The sequence below is a fragment of the Pogona vitticeps genome, chromosome 3, assembly GCF_051106095.1.
Source record: "Pogona vitticeps strain Pit_001003342236 chromosome 3, PviZW2.1, whole genome shotgun sequence".
Taxonomy (NCBI): Eukaryota; Metazoa; Chordata; class Lepidosauria; order Squamata; family Agamidae; genus Pogona; species Pogona vitticeps.
In genome coordinates this window covers 242,825,524-242,841,967 of record NC_135785.1, presented here as the reverse complement: position 1 = coordinate 242,841,967, position 16,444 = coordinate 242,825,524, and the positions used below count along the sequence as shown (strand labels likewise).

The window sequence follows — 16,444 nt, the reverse complement described above, 5'->3', positions numbered from 1 at the left end:
AACCCTTTCCTGCACCTCACTGCATGCAAATCTCATCAATACTCCCCTCCCCTAGTTTCTTTCTCAGCCAATCAGAACTATTCTTACCAACATTCCATGATCCTCACTCACCCCCACATCACACACTTACCAAACCAATTGTAAACAGTACATTTAAACACAACTGGGCATCACATGTATTTGTTTAATTTACTTGACCTCCCTTATACTTATAAAGGCTGGCTGGATAGCTCTGTGATTTAGGTATCTGTCTGCAGTGCCAGAAGTTAGGGGTTTTATTCCCCACTGTGCCTCCTGGGAGATGAGCCTTCTTATGTAGCCTTGGGCAAGCTGCACAGTCCCAGGACTACTAAGACTACTATTACGACGACGACGACGACGACGACGACGACGACGACGACGACGACTACTACTACTACTACTACTACTACTACTACTACTACTACTACTACTTCCTCTTCTTCTTCAGCTGCCTTGGGTTCTTTTTAAGAAGAAAGGCAGGATAAAATATTTTAAATAAACAAATAAGTTAGTGTGGGAAGAAGGTTTAGGAAAAAGAATAAATGATGAAGAATGGATGAAGATATGGAAAATGAGTGTTTTACGATTAATGTCACTGAGAGTAAAAGAAAAAAATTTAAACTAAGTTTAAGATGGTATTTGACACCGATAAAATTGAATAAAATTAACTCTTATCTGAATATCTGTTGGAAATGTGAGAAGGAAATTGGTACATATTTCATATGTGGTGGGAATGTGAAAAAGTGCAAAGATTTTGGAAATTAATCTTTAAGGAATTAACTGATATATGTGAAAGGGATATAGAATTTAATCCTGAGATAGCTTTGTTATCAATATTTGTAAATGTGGAATATGATATGATGACTAGATAGTTGATTACCAATTTATTAACAGCAGCCAAATTAATAATAGCCAGGAATTGGAAATCAAAACTTGAATTTCAAATGGAAGAATGGTATAATGAAATGGAAGAAGAAGACTACTGCAAGAGGTCCTGACTAGGGTGGTGGAGAACACAATTGATTTGTATTTTGGCTTATGTATTTTATGTTGTAGTTTATAATAAATAAAAAATAAAAAATGAATTGATTGATTAATTAATTAATTAATTCTTGGAAAAAAGGGACCCACACACCCAACATTAATGAATTATATATTATGGAGTATTCATTAAAACAACAACATAAAAATGAATAATTTAAAGCATAATTTAAAAACTTAACAATTAAACCATACTTCTTTATTATATATTTGACTTATACCAGTCTTTCTCATAAAACGGGAGCTCAAGGCAGCATAGACAGTATCTAAGCACTTAATGCCACTTCAGCAGCAAATCAGCTCATATGCCAAAGGCCTGCTTGAATGAAAATATCTTCATTAATGCATGAAGGTTACAGCCAGTGGAGCCAAAGGGAATATGAGTACACCACATATTCAGGATAATAAAGATTTAATCAGCCATCACTCCTGAAAGTGTGCAAGGTTTAAATTGTGGTGTGGGATGGGGGGGGGCTGAAAATGAACGTCTATCCTGCCCCACACCTCTCCATCCCAAAGGTCTGAGGAGGAGCTTATAAGCACATTCAATTGTACATACTTACACCACTCCCATGACTGAAAAACCTGATTTAGCAGAGTGTTCTTGGCATCCAAAGTTTGCTACCTAAAGCAGTTGCTCAATTTGCCTAATGACAGGGCCTTTAGATACATATCCATCTAGTAGTGGACTTTCCCAACTGCAGTACCCACGTTTTTAAAGTTTGCTGCTTGTGGACTACAGCATACCCCGGAAACAAATTCGACGCTTATGGTTAAAATGTCAGTGGTGGCTTGTCCTTGAATCCTGTGGCGGTAAGTGATTTTAAAAAAATTAAATAAACTTGTATCTGATGCAGTGTAATATGAAGCAGGGAACATGTAGGATAATTCATAATTTATGTATGACAGCAGCCGGCTGATGACAGACTCTTGCAGATCCCTAGGGTGTTCTTCAGGCTGGAGCCCTGATGCCGAAATGAATGCAAAGAGGGAATGCATCTGCTGCTGAACATTCACAAAAAGGTGGAGGGTGTGCGCGCAAGAGAGCTAAATAATGAAAGTGAAAGTTTTTTCTTTGGTTCATTGATCAGTATTTCTTCCTGCTCCGCCTTCCCCTCCCAGTTCTTATTCACAAGAGATCACTTTTAGACATCCTGAGAAATACATAAATCCTTAACATCCCCCAGGCCAGCTGTTCTTTTTGTTGAGTAAATTGCTACTTCACACAGCGAACGTGCTTCACATCTGTCTCGGAGGCTCTGAAAGCTGCAATCCATGAGCAACTTCAGTTCCCGGATGCACCACCAACTTCTGTAGGATAGGTTGAAAACAAGAGTGAGATTACAAATCATGCAAAAATAGTAAATTTTATTTTATTTATTTATTTTATTTATATGCCGCCCACACTACCCAAAGGTCTCTGGGCGGCTTACGACACTTAAAATACAATTAAAATTTAGAACAATTAAAATGCAATTAATATATATATAAAATTGCCATCGGACTAACAGCTAATATTATTTCAATTAAAAGCCTTCTGGAACAGGAAGGTTTTGACCTGGCGCCGAAATGTCATCAGCGTTGGCGCCAGATGAATTTCAGTCAGGAGGGCATTCCATAGTCTCCTTCATGGATTGCTGCCTTGTCGTGGCGAAGGGGCTTGAGTAACTCAGAGAAACTATGGGCTATGCCGTGCAGGGACACCCAAGACGGACAGGACATAGTGGAGAGTTCCGACTAAACGCAATCCACCTGGAGTAGGAAATGGCAAGCCACTCCAGTATCTTTGCCAAGAACACCCCATGATCAGAAACAAAAGGCTAAAAGATATGACGCTGGAAGATGGGCCCCTCAGGTCGGAAGGCGTCCAACATGCTACTGAGGAAGAGCGGAGGACAAGTACAAGTAGCTCCAGAGCTAATGAAGTGGTTGGGCCAAAGCCGAAAGGACGCTCAGCTGTGGACGTGCCTGGAAGTGAAAGGAAAATCCAATGCTGCAAAGAAAAATACTGCATAGGAACCTGGAATGTAAGATCTATGAACCTTGGGAAGCTGGAGGTGGTCAAACAGGAGATGGCAAGAATAAACATCGACATCCTGGGCATCAGTGAACTAAAATGGACAGGAATGGGCGAATTCAGCTCAGATGATTATCATATCTACTATTGTGGGCAAGAATCCCGTAGAAGGAATGGAGTAGCCCTCATAGTCAACAAAAGAGTGGGAAAAGCTGTACTGGGATATAATCTCAAAAATGATAGAATGATGTCAATACGAATCCAAGGCAGACCATTCAACATCACAATAATCCAAGTTTATGCACCAACCAGCATTGCTGAGGAGACTGAAATTGAACAATTCTATGAAGATTTACAACACCTTCTAGAACTGACACCAAAGAAAGATGTTCTTCTCATTCTAGGGGACTGGAATGCTAAAGTAGGGAGCCAAGAGATAAAAGGAACAACAGGGAAGTTTGGCCTTGGAGTTCAGAACGAAGCAGGACAAAGGCTAATAGAGTTTTGTCAAGAGAATAAGCTGGTCATCACAAACACTCTTTTCCAACAACACAAGAGGCGACTCTATACATGGAAATCACCAGATGGGCAATATCGAAATCAGATTGATTATATTCTCTGCAGCCAAAGATGGAGAAGCTCTATACAGTCAGCAAAAAACAAGACCTGGAGCTGACTGCGGTTCTGATCATCAGCTTCTCATAGCAAAATTCAAGCTTAGACTGAAGAGATTAGGAAAAATCACTGGGCCACTCAGGTATAATCTAAACGAAATCCCTTATGAATACACAGTGGAAGTAAAGAACAGATTTAAGGAACTAGATTTGGTGGACAGAGTGCCTGAAGAACTTTGGATAGAGGCTCGTAACATTGTCCAGGAGGCAGCAACGAAAACCATCCCAAAGAAAAGGAAATGCAAGAAAGCAAAGTGGCTGTCCAACGAGGCCTTAGAAATAGCAGAGAGGAGAAGGGAAGCAAAATGCAAGGGAGATAGGGAAAGTTACAGAAACTTGAATTCAGACTTCCAAAGAATAGCAAGGAGAGACAAGAGGGCCTTCTTAAATGAACAATGCAAAGAAATAGAGGAAGATAACAGAAAAGGAAAGACCAGAGATCTGTTCAGGAAAATTGGACATATTAGAGGAACATTTTGCGCAAAGATGAACATGATAAAAGACAAAAATGGGAGGGACCTAACAGAAGCAGAAGACGTCAAGAAGAGGTGGCAAGAATACACAGAGGAATTATATCAGAAAGATTTGGATATCCTGGACAACCCAGACAATGTAGTTGCTGACCTTGAGCCAGACATCCTGGAGAGCGAAGTCAAGTGGGCCTTAGAAAGCCTGGCTAACAACAAGGCCAGTGGAGGTGATGGCATTCCAGTTGAACTATTTAAAATCTTGAAAGATGATGCTGTTAAGGTGCTACATTCAATATGCCAGCAAGTTTGGAAAACTCAACAGTGGCCAGAGGATTGGAAAAGATCAGTCTACATCCCAATCCCAAAGAAAGGCAGTGCCAAAGAATGCTCCAACTACTGTACAATTACACTCATTTCGCACGCTAGCAAGGTTATGCTCAAAATCCTCCAAGGTAGGCTTCAGCAGTATGTGGACCGAGAACTCCCAGAAGTACAAGCTGGATTCCAAAGAGGCAGAGGAACTCGAGACCAAATTGCTAACTTGCGCTGGATTATGGAGAAAGCCAGAGAGTTCCAGAAAAATATCTACTTCTGCTTCATTGACTATGCGAAAGCCTTTGACTGTGTGGACCACAGCAAACTATGGCAAGTTCTTAAAGAAATGGGAGTGCCTGACCACTTTATCTGTCGCCTGAGAAACCTATATGTGGGACAGGAAGCAACAGTTAGAACTGGTCATGGAACAACTGAGTGATTCAAAATTGGGAAAGGAGTACGGCAAGGCTGTATATTGTCCCCCAGCTTATTTAACTTATATGCAGAATACATCATGCGGAAGGCTGGACTGGAAGAAACCCAAGCCGGAATTAAGATTGCCGGAAGAAATATCAACAACCTCCGATATGCAGATGATACCACTCTGATGGCAGAAAGTGAGGAGGAATTAAAGAACCTTGTAATGAGAGTGAAAGAGGAGAGTGCAAAAAACGGTCTGAAACTCAACATCAAAAAAACTAAGATCATGGCCACTGGTCCCATCACCTCCTGGGAAATAGAAGGGGAAGATATGGAGGCAGTGTCAAATTTTATCTTCCTGGGCTCCATGATTACTTCAGATGGAGACCGCAGCCCTGAAATTAAAAGGCGCCTTCTTCTTGGGAGGAAAGCGATGACAAATCTTGACAGCATCTTGAAAAGCAGAGACATCACCTTGCCAACAAAAGTCCGAATAGTCAAAGCTATGGTTTTTCCTGTCGTGATGTATGGAAGTGAGAGCTGGACCATAAAGAAAGCAGACCGCCGAAGAATTGATGCCTTTGAATTGTGGTGCTGGAGGAGGCTCTTGAGAATCCCCTGGACTGCAAGGAGAACAAACCTATCAGTTCTAAAGGAAATCAACCCTGAATGCTCACTTGAAGGACAGATCCTGAAGCTGAGGCTCCAGTACTTTGGCCATCTTATGAGAAGAAAAGAGTCCTTGGAAAAAAACCTTGATGTTAGGAAGGTGTGATGGCAAGAGGAGAAGGGGACGACCAAGGATGAGATGGCTGGACAGTGTCTGCGAAGCAACCAACATGAACCTGACACAACTCCGGGAGGCAGTAGAAGACAGGAGGGCCTGGCGTGCTCTGGTCCATGGGGTCACGAAGAGTCGGACACGACTAAACGACTAAACACACGCCATCAGACTAACAGCTAATATTATTTCAATTAAAAGCCTTCTGGAACAGGAAGGTTTTGACCTGGCGCCGAAATGTCATCAGCGTCGGCGCCAGATGAATTTCAGTCGGGAGGGCATTCCATAGTCTGGGGGCAGCTGCCGAAAAGGCCCTTTGTCTACAAGCCCTCCCTCTTACCTCCTTAAGGGATGGCTCTTTCAAAAGGGCCCCCTGGCTAGATCTTAACTGCCGGGTAGGTTCATATGGAAGGAGGCAGTCCTTCAGGTATCCAGCTTATATTAATTACAGATAGGCAGTGTCATGAAGAGTGTGGATTGTCAGGCCAGGACTTTATTTATGTATTTTTATTTATTTAAACATTCCTAGTCCACCCTATATCACAGGATCTCAGAGTGGGTTACAAAGGATATGGAAGAACTAGGCTAATTTCTTCTCTTGAACCATGAAACGTATTGAGTAATCTTGGCCCAGCCTCTCTCTCTGAGCCTGGCCGACATCACAGGGTTCTTGCTGTGCACGTTAAAGAGTTTAGTGAGATGAGGCTCATGTATGTTTCCTTAAGGAAAGATAAGACATAAATCTGTGTTGTTGTTGTTGTTGCTGTTGGTGATGATAATGACCTTTCTTCTGAAAATATTCAGCACAACTTACAACAGTATGCTAAGAATGGAAACCTCAAAATGTTTGAAGCTGTTAGATTGTTGATTCAGTTTTGGCTATCCTTTATAAAGAAAAGGCATGGCTGCGAACTGGAATGGCCCAATAGATAACGGTGCTAGGCCCTCTATACAGCATCCTGACAGCCTATAATATAACTTGCATTAAACACCCCCACGGCCAAAACATGTTCTGTCCTTTAATCCACATTTTTGAAATACTGAATGTGCACAGTAAGCCAGCTTTTATTCAAATAAATCATAGCGTTACCCCTACTGCTTTTCTACAACTGCAGTCGCATTCCTTCCTTCCTTTAAACCTGCAGAGTCACGGCTCTTAGCTTGCAGTGCATAGGGTGCCAAAACTGCATGGTTAAAGAATAAGTGCATTGCCCAGTCGTTCAGTTATCTTACTAGTGAGAATTTCAGTGACTCTGTTCCATTAATTGTCTCACTGTCCATGATGAGACAGATTTTAAAAAAGAAAGAAAAAAGCATTGTTGCTACCTCACTGCTCTTAGCCTTTATTTTGATAAACAAAACATCTCTGTGTTTACAATTCCTCTTCTACCTGGATCACTTCTAGCCGGTCAAATGTGACTCCCAAGACGTTGTCAAGAGCCTGAGAGATGACAAAGCCCCCCATCCTCCCAACCAAATTATTGTTCTTACCAAAAATTATTTTTTCCCTGCTCCTAAAGGTGCCCAGGAATGGGGATTTTTTATCGTTCTCCAGTCCAACTCTTCCCAACCTATTTTTCTCTTAAAATGTGGACAGAGTTACCATCAACACCATCCCATTCCCTGAAAATTCAAAATCAAAGTCTAAGATAAGCGGGTGGGTCCTTGTGATGTGACAGGATGAAACGTGAGGGCATCAGAGGAGGAAGGACAGGCAAGGGTTGGAAGGGGAAACCAAAACTAACTCTGGACCAACTGGTTGTGGATATAAACCTAAGGTGCTCCACTTTCTTTGCTCCAAATGATGCACAGTCCCATCATCTCTTCTCCTAGTCTCCTCCTGACTTGATCTTTTACAGGCTTAGCACACATAACACACACTTCTGTTGAGTCAGTGGGCAATGGTGCCAGTTAGAAATGAGTGGAGATGGATGCCCCGTGGATGCCCAGTGGAGATGGATGCTTAAGTCATTTCACAAAGAAAAATCATACTTTGTCTTCTTGCAGCGGCACTCACTCTGTGATTGGCCTGTCCACCTGGAAATCCCATCACAGGGATCATTAGAGACACAAAGAGCACAGCAGTTGAGAGTTCGGAGGACACTCTAAGCCTCATTAACCATTGAAGTGGACATTGGGTTATTTCCTTTTTAAAAAAATTATGTTTGCAAGTTTCACTGTTAGGGGTGGTAGCAAGACCCTCAGTTGGTAGCGACAGCCATGATTTGCTTCTCAAGCTGACCAAAGTCACTCCACGTTGTTCTGCAACATGGGCACCAAAACTAAGAAGGAGCTGCCCCACCTGCTTGCTAGCTTACACTTCTGTTGTACCATCTTAGCTCAGTATTTTAAGTACAATATAGTGGTTGTAGTCTCTATATAGTCTCATATTTGAAAGGCCAAATATGATATGGACTGACTCACTAAAAGAGGCTATGGGCTTGGGTCTGCAAGAGTGGGGCAAGACAGCTAGGAACAGGGCATGTTGGAGAGCACTCCTTCATGGGTTTGCCATGAGTCGAAGGTGATTTGACGGCATATAACAACAAACAATATAGTGCTGCTTGGGAATTTTGATATCTGGACATAGAAGATAAGCAGTGTCAGTAGACTGGCTTTGAATCAAAGGAAAAATGTTTGGGGTAGGATAAAAGCAATATCAAAGGACTGACAACATCAGACCTAAATTTGCAGCCACCCCTTAAGCTTTGATCATGATTGAAATCCCAACTTGTGCATCCAAGTGTCCTCTTTTAGTGGACTTGATACAACAAAGCATCTGAGGTACCTGACAATTTCTCATAATGCCATGAAAGACAGGTGTTCATTCCTAGGAAAGCTTTGAAGCTGAAAATAAAATAAAATAAAATTAAAATTAAAGGATATTTCCAGGTACATAGTAATCATCTTAATACTTACATTTCGGGTGGCTGGTACACAAACGAGCGTGTGAAATGCTGACAAAACTCCTGGCTGAAATGGAATGCAGACAATGAGGTAAAGTAAAGCTTTGTAAGTCATTTGAGATCAGTCAGCGGAGAATGCCTTGTCTCAGCCGTGTCATTATCAGATTAATAGCCGAGTTCCTATTCAAGCTGGAATTATTTGGATAATGAAATCAAAAGGGATGTTTTTCACAAACAATTTGCCCTCGAGCAAAATATAAAAAAAATCCCAGAGATAGAATTCTCTCTCTCTCTTTCCCTTCTTGGCCACCACACCCCTCAAGATTCCTTCACAAACAAACCACAAGGACCTTTAGTTTTAAACGCCTTGTTTTTTTACCCTTGCCTTGCACTTTAATGTAAGGTGAGACATCTGATCTTTAAACACCCAAGGGACATTTGTTTACTTTGCAAACAGACTGGTGAGGAGCTTGGGAGAACTTGGTAGCATCCATTCATTTAATATGAAGAGCGTTTCCCCACTCCTAGCTGGGGGAGGGAGGCTAAAAGTGTATTTTGCAGCCTCATAGGACATACTCACAAGTGACCCTGGGTCCATAATTGTATTTATTTTATTTATTTATTTGATTTCTATACCGCCCATCTGCCAGCCAAGGCCACTCTGGGCGGTTTACAACTAAACAGGAAGAACAATAGAATCACGAAACATAACATCAATAAATTATAGAAGTGCCAGAAAAATACCATAAAATACAATAGGAGACATAATAAAATACAACTTTATTTATTTATTTATTCTATTTATATCCCGTCTATTTGGTCAGTTATGACCACTCTAGGTGGCTTACAGCATAAAATACATGAATAAATTTAAAAAGGATTATTATACAGTAGACACATTAACAAGAATAAATAGCATGAAAACATAATAAAGACTTGGTAACAACTAGAGTAAGCCCAATGGCAGAAATTCTATTACTTAGCATAGTAAGATGAAGCTATAGGTAGGCTTATTGAATCAGTGGAAATTTGGTGAGTCAACTCTTCTATAATTTCCAGTGATCAAGACTGACCTGCTCTAGTTTCAACTCATAGGAAGTTGCATTAGTGCCATGGATTACAGTATCCTTCTGAGCTGTTTGGCTAATATGGGGCATGGGTGCGTGTGCTGTCCTGCCATAGTTCCAGTCCTGTTTGGCTAAATACTTTCAGAAGGCAATTCTGAAGAATTGCCATATTATCCCAACTCAACAGACTTTTGGGGTTCCTCAAGACTTAGTATTGTCCTTTATGGCTTATGGGTTCCCCCAAAGCCCAGGATTATCCCTTGTGCTCTTTATTATTTACATGATACTGTGGGAATATGTCATCTGGAGCCCGGAGCTTGAGTTCCCCTACTTGTGGTGCAGTGGTTAAACCCCGGTACTGCAGCCAAAGCTGTGTTCATGACCCAGGGTTCTATCTCAGGTAGTTGGCTCAAGGTGCACTCAGCTTTCCATTCTTCTGAGGTTGGTAAAAGGAGTATCCAGCTTGCTGGGGGGCGGCGGAAAGCAATGTATAACCTGCATAATTTACTTGTAAACTGCCCAGATACTGCTTTAAGTGCCATGGAATGGTATATAAGCAACGTGCTTTTATGCTGATAATGCTGACCTCCATCTCTTTTTTTCAGCTAATGTCAAGAAGGGTGTGGAAGTCCTGAAGTGGTATCTAGATACATGGAAGAGTTGGATGTGGGTGAAGAAATGGAGGCTGAGTTCAAATAAGACAAGAAATCTGACGGTCAACAAAAAGGCAAAAATGAGATAGGGAATATTTCAAAGTCAAACAGAACCAACAGAGAAGACTTTACCCAGTCCAGCTGTGTTTGGATGTGGTTGCACTTCCCCTGAGGGACTAAGTTTGAAGCTTGTGAGTTGTTTTGAAAAGTCAGGTGGCTGTTGAATTCAGGAGTGACTTCCTTCAACTTTGGCCAAATTTGCTAGGTGCACTCCTTCCTAAAGAAGGTAGATTCTGCCATAGTGATCTATACTTGAATCACATTCTGATTATTTAGCTGTAGTGAACTCTGTGTGGCGACATTTTTGGGAAGGGGTCTGGAAGCTACAGATAGTGAAAAATGTTACAGCTGGACTATTGCCTGAAATTTATTTTAGAGACCACATAATATTAATTAGGAACCAATTACCCAGATTTCCATTTGCTTCCCAGTTTCATTCAAGTGCTGTTTTTTAAATCTATAAAGCTCCTAATGGCTTGGAACCAATATATCAAGAAAATTCCCATTCCTTCTATGCACCTGCTTGGAGAACATAATCAGATATCTTACTGAATCTTGTTCTATTCCAAGAGGTTAAGGTAGTTAGTACACAAGACAGGCCTTTTCCTCTAGTAACACCTCTGTTGTTGAGCTTCCTTTCCAAGGAAAGTTAGGCTAGCTTCATCTCTGTTGAGCTTTTAATGGGCAGCTAAAACTCTATAATTCTTAAGGGCCTTTGGACTCTAAGACTGATTTTAAAAAACAACTTTCAGAGAATGTTTGGAATGCCTTCCAAATATACTTTTGACCTATTTTTTTAAAAAGATTGAATCAGTTTTAAATAATTGTAAAAGGTAAAAGTAAAGATTCCCCTTGACATTTTTAGTCCAGTTGTGTCTGACTTTAGGGGGCGGTGCTCATCCCGTTTTCAAGCCGTAGAGCCAGCGCTTGTCCAAAGACAGTTTCCGTTGCCATATGGCCAGCATGACTAGGGAACGCCGTTTTACATTCCCACCGAGGTGGTACCTATTTATCTACTCGCATTTGCATGCTTTCGAACTGCTAGGTTGGCGAGCAGCTGGGACAAAGCGACGTGAGCTCACTCCCTCATGTGGATTCGATCTTACGACTGCTGGTCTTCTGACCCTGCAGCACACAAAGGCTTCTGCGGTTTAGCCCACAGCGCCACCACGTAATTTATTATAAATCATTCAAGATGCTACTTTTTCCTAAAATTGTTAGACTATACATTGAGGGTTGTCTTATACACGGAAGTAAGTTGAGGAGAGAACAAATCAGCCCATACCTTGCCTCTGGCAAACAGGCTTCCTCCAATCACAAACCTTATGTAACTGATGTCAGCTGATGCTGAACAAACTAATTGCAACAGTGCTCAGATGCAACAGGGACTCCTAATGTCCGAGCGTTCTGAGCCCAGAGGCTGAATAAAGTTAAAGTGTGATGCATAATATGACAGTACTGGTATGTAAATGTTATCTTATTACTAAATAAAAATATGTTCTGTTTTATCTTTAAAATATTGATTTCTTAATTTTGGGTTAGAAAAGTCTTATACATGGGGCCTCTTATACACTGAAAAATATGGTACATACATACATACATACATACATACATACATACATACATACATACATACATACATACATACATACATACATACATACATACATACATACATACATACATACATACAGTCAGGTTGATTAAATCCTTCAACTGTAGTATTTTTTTAAAAATAATATTTTGCTTATCTGGTGTACAGCTCTTTCAAATACTCTCATCCCAGACCATTTACAGATTGAAAATGGTGTGGAAAGATAGTTGCTTTCAGCAAGTGAATATGCACCAAGCTGCAAGTGGAAGTGAAGATATTATCTGTAGTGTATTGGATCTGGTATGGAGATATTTATATTTATATGCAGCCTACCAATATACCTTTTAAAAGTTAATGTACCAAGCCACATTTAAACATTAAATGCAAATAAATAGCAATAGAACAGAGCAATAGGAATAAATGAAAAGAAGTTTGATTAGAACAGTGGTTCCCAACTTTGACACAGAGTTCCTATTTCATTATGTAAACATAGTGGTCCACAGGTGTCTTGGAAATGCAACAATTTAAATAAACACCATTTAAATTGTGAATGTCGTCCCCAACATCAGCACAACACTTAAAAACACTGGATTAAAAGCTACCCCAAGGGAACACATATAGCTATTCAAATACCATGTGACTGCCACGTGATTTTAAATCTTTTTCAGTAACACTGCTGCATATTCCAAGTGATTTTAAATCTTTTTCAGTAACACTGCTGCATATTCCAAGGTATTTCATTAATGTAACTGGGCTCTCAGATAAGTTTACATGTGCTCAAAGAGCAAATCCTGATGCACTTTTAAAAACCACTTCAGTAGAAAATGTGGGTGTGTGGGTGTGTGTGGGCCAGTCACAGAGTAATTGGCAGCCTTTTGGTCTTAAGCGTGAGATGTAAACATTCCAAACCATGCCGCAAGGATGCTTGAGGCCACAGCCTCAAGAGGATTGATATCACCTCTTACAGTCACATACCATCAATTTTTGGACTCTTGTGTACAATTTTTCTGCACTATCCATGAAGAGATTGTGTTCAGCCTGTTAAAGTGGGATTTTCTCCATGAAAGCTTGCAATTTGTTTGATTTTTTAAGTGACCCAATAAAAGGTATCACTCATGCTTACATTTTTGTAATGTTGGGGACCACACCGCCTTTTCCTTGTTCTTCAATACAAAAGTTAGTTTTATACATAAGTTTTTCCTACTGAAGCAAAGTGGACTCAGCTGGATTAAACCCTATGACTTGCAGGTGCAGACTACGTGTATCTTCTCTTCAACCAGCCAAATAATTCAAAATTTACACTCAGAATACTATATTCTTATATTACAGACATTCTTTTTAATTTGAAAGCTAAAAATATTTCACATCAAGTTTCATCCACACACATAATCCCTGCCCCCCAACCCAACTGTCTCGGTCCAACATATATACAAACCTCTTTTCTCTGGAAAATGTGACTGTCATTGCTAAATGTTAGAGAAGGCAACCTCTCATTTAACCTGAAATTATTATGGGTTTTCTTTATGAAAGGCAAGTGTTGGCAGTTCTGAGTAGCTCCCACAGCAATCATCACTAATATGCAGCTGACTGGAGTGAAGACATAAATTTTAAAGACAAAGATAATCATCTCTAGAGCATGCAAGTCCCTTATTAGTATGCAGATAGGGTTACTAAAACTTCAAGCTGTGTATTACGAGCCAGTCTTTTAAGCTGTTTAATTTCATTTTCTCAATATTTAGTAAGTGCAATCTGAGAAGCTGAATGGCTCCTCACCAGCTGGACACAGCTCCTGTTTAGGCAAGGTTTCTAAAATTCTAATATGAAGATGGAACTGGTGGAAACAGGCCAGGATGAAACATATGGAATTCCAGTTCAGACATCAGTTTTGAAAGAAGCCATTCTCCTCATCTTTTCCTCAACCTTTAGTGACTCCTGAAAAAATAGAAACAACACTGAAAAAAGAGAAGAACACAGAACCACTTGGTCTTTCAAATGGGTGGAAAACACAGGAAAGATAATTTTGCAGCACTTCCTTTTAAAGGAGGTTGATTCTGAAGACATGTGTAAGTCAGAAGGTCTGATAGGAGTGCCCAAGTGTCCTCTCCTTTACTACAGAGGTACTTCCACTAACATCCTAGGCATTTTGTCTTTATCTTGCAGAGAAGATCTGTACAGCACCCCATCTTAGCTAAAAAGGGCATATAACAGGGGATGTTCTATCTTTCAAGCCATGCAGGTTCTATGCGTTGTATGTTGGGATGGGTGAAAATTTTCTTCCAATTTCCATGTTTTTTTAAAAAAAATCAGAATATTCAGATTTCTTTACTTTTAGTATGGAAAGAATGCAAGCTTCTTTTTAAAAAAATCCAATCCAGATGTGGGAGAAACCATTCTTCATTTCTCCATTCAAGTTCTGGTCTTTGAATACATTTCTTTTAAAAGTCAGAGTTTGAATCCTTTGTGTAGTCTTCAAAGGGGAAAAAAAGATGCTTCGTATAAAACAAAAAATTATGATTGAAGCTCTACTCAGTTGGGAACAGAGATTTCGACAGTCTAATGGGGGAGCAGACATATCTGGAAGATTTTCCCAGCTCTCCTCTTTCCATTGTGATGTGTGAAAGAAACAAAAGACTGGCAGGGCTTTCTCCCAACCACTTATACAGGTCCAAAATAAAATAAAATAAAATAAAAGCACCTCACCGTAGAATCTGTAGCAACCTGATTTTGACAGGAAGATTTGTCTAGTTCATGCTTTGAGGTATAGTATGTCAATCCTTCACGGATTGCTGCCTTCTTGTGGCAAAGGTGCTTGAGTAATTCAGAGAAGCTTTGGGCTATGCCGTATAGAGATAGCCAAGACGAACAGCTCATAGTGGAGAGTTCTGACTAAACGCGATCCACCTGGAGCAAGAACTGGCAAGCCACTCCAGTATCTTTGCCAAGAATGCCCCATGATCAGAAACAAAAGGCTAAAAGATGTGATGCTGGAAGATGAGCCCCTCAGGTCGGAAGGTGTCCAACATACTACTAGGGAAGAGCGGAGGACAAGTACAAGTAGCTCGAGAGCTAATGAAGTGGTTGGGCCAAAGCCAAAAGGATGCTCAGCTGCGGACATGCCTGGAAATGAAATGAAAGTCCAATGCTGCAATGAAAAATACTGCATAGGAACCTGGAATGTAAGATCTATGAACCTTGGGAAGCTGGAGGTGGTCAAACAGGAGATGGCAAGAATAAACATCGACATCCTGGGCATCAGTGAACTAAAATGGACAGGAATGGGCGAATTCAATTAAGATGATTATCATATCTACTATTGTGGGCAAGAATCCCATAGAAGAAATGGAGTAGCCCTTATAGTCAACAAAAGAGTGGGAAAAGCTGTACTGGGATATAATCTCAAAAATGATAGAATGATTTCAAAACAAATCCAAGGCAGTAATCCATGTTTATGCACCAGCCACCGATGGTGAAGAGGCTGAAATTGACCAATTCTATGAAGACTTACAACACCTTCTAGAACTGACACCAAAGAAAGACGTTCTTATCATTACACATTACGATTTACGATATTAATCCATATCGGAACGGTGGCCGTAACTCAAAATTATTGTAAGTCGAAGCACCATTTCCCATAGGAATGCAATGAAAACCGATTAATCTGTTCCAGCTGAAGAAAAATATACCAAAAAGAAAAAAAGAAAAAAAGAAAAAAAAAAGAATAACAAAAAGAAAGAAAATAAATAGAGCAAGTCCCACGCTGGGACTGCAAAAAGCAAAAACAAAACAAAACAAAAAAACAAACAAATCCAAAAATAAACATTGCAGCAAGTCCCACGCTGGAACTGGCAAAAAAATCACCAAAAAACAAAACAACACAGAAACATAACCCCCCAACCCAAACCTGCCCTCCAAAACCCACCCAGAACAACTTTTTAAAACGGAAAAAGGTGCACCTTAACCGTCGGAAGCCTCCTCTGCCTCCCAGGCTTCCCTGCCACTGGCGGAGGCGTCCTGGGGTTCCCCGCCGTGCCGCCATGCCACCGGCAGGGAAGCAAGGGAGGCCTCTGGTGGCGGCGTTCACGGCGGTGGGGAACCCTGGGAGGCTGATCCCAGCTGGGATGGTCCTGCAGCTTGCCTCCCGGCGGCGGCAGCAGCAGCACTGGAAGCTTGGGAGGCTGAGCGTCCCTTTTCCTAACCATTGGGGCAAAGAAGCAGCCTCTTCGTAACCAACGGTTTGAATTTCCCACCCGTTTTCCCTGACTTTTTCCATTCGTAAGTGGAAGCTCTGGCTGCAAGTCGAAGCAAAATTGTGCGGCCGGAGCTTTTTGTAAGTCATAATTTTCGTAAGTAGGGATGTCCGTAAGTTGAGGCCCCACTGTATAGGGGGCTGGAATGCTAAAGTAGGGAGTCAAGCGATAAAAGAAG

The 16,444-nt window shown here is 40.9% G+C and overlaps 2 long non-coding RNA genes across 2 annotated transcripts in view; one reads left to right on the top strand and one right to left on the bottom strand.

Annotated features, from left to right (window-relative positions):
- Positions 1 to 15,672, top strand: part of LOC144588053 (uncharacterized) — a 44,861-nt gene extending 29,189 nt beyond the window's left edge. Inside the window, exon 2 of the long non-coding RNA XR_013543379.1 lies at positions 10,318 to 15,672. This is a non-coding gene — a long non-coding RNA (uncharacterized LOC144588053). The remainder of the gene's footprint in view (positions 1 to 10,317) is intronic.
- On the bottom strand, positions 1,051 to 10,339 carry LOC144588052 (uncharacterized). Its single transcript, XR_013543378.1, has 2 exons — positions 8,659 to 10,339; positions 1,051 to 2,373 (listed from the first exon to the last, which is right to left on the bottom strand). It is a non-coding gene; the product is annotated as an uncharacterized LOC144588052 (long non-coding RNA).
- Positions 15,673 to 16,444: the final 772 nt, after the last annotated feature.